This window comes from Nannospalax galili, unplaced genomic scaffold, assembly GCF_000622305.1.
Source record: "Nannospalax galili isolate Female #2095 unplaced genomic scaffold, S.galili_v1.0 scaffold4178, whole genome shotgun sequence".
Classification (NCBI taxonomy): Eukaryota; Metazoa; Chordata; class Mammalia; order Rodentia; family Spalacidae; genus Nannospalax; species Nannospalax galili.
Genome location: NW_008340718.1, coordinates 13,475 through 14,390, shown reverse-complemented (window position 1 = coordinate 14,390; position 916 = coordinate 13,475).

The window sequence follows — 916 nt, the reverse complement described above, 5'->3', positions numbered from 1 at the left end:
ATTACAAGCGGAGAGCTCGCTCTCGGTAACAGACTAAACTCTGGTTTACCAAAACACTTACCCATAATGCTGAAGTGTGGCATGTCCTCAGTCGTAGTCCCACCCTTCCATGTGGAATTTCATATTGAGCCTTCCTTTCCTTTTTGCATTTCCCTTATGCATACAAGCAAATATCACTCCAAACAAGGTAGTAGTGATTTTGCCCACTTTTAAATTATCAGCTGAGTCTTACTTCGTATATTCTATGTGTTTTTACAGTCTTATTTTTAAAACAAATTCATGAAGACTTATACTATTACATGGATAGCAAATTCATTTTACTAATAATTATGCTTAAGTGGTTTCTGATACTTTGCTACTAGAAACCATGAACAGCCTCATGTAAGTCCCCCAGCACACATGTATGTAACTGCGAGACTCTAACAACCTCAACCACAATGGGCTAAGCAGAGCATTTCTACCTCATAGGAAAATTGCTGAGTTACAGGGCATGTTGCCATCTACTTTATAAAGAGCATACTTCTAACAATATTAGAATAGAATTGAGAGGAAATTTTAGATGTCAAAACAGATACTAGGAAAAAAACATAGAAAAAAATGATTTAAAAGAAAGTCAGATGCCAAGCATGGTGGCATGTACCTTTAATCCCAGCCCTCAGGAGGGCAGAGGCAGGCGGATCTCTATGAGATGGAGGCCAGCCTGGTCCACATAATTGCTTCCAGATGGACTGGAACTAGGGAGACCCTATCAAAAAAGAATGTTGGTTACTAATCCAAAATTTGACATATTTAAAAAGCTTGATTCCACTTTTGAATACAGATGTAAAAATCATAAATAAAATATAATCAGTTCAAATCTAAACATACATAACAATACACCATTACCATGCTGCCTTTGCTTTGGGGATGCAAGACT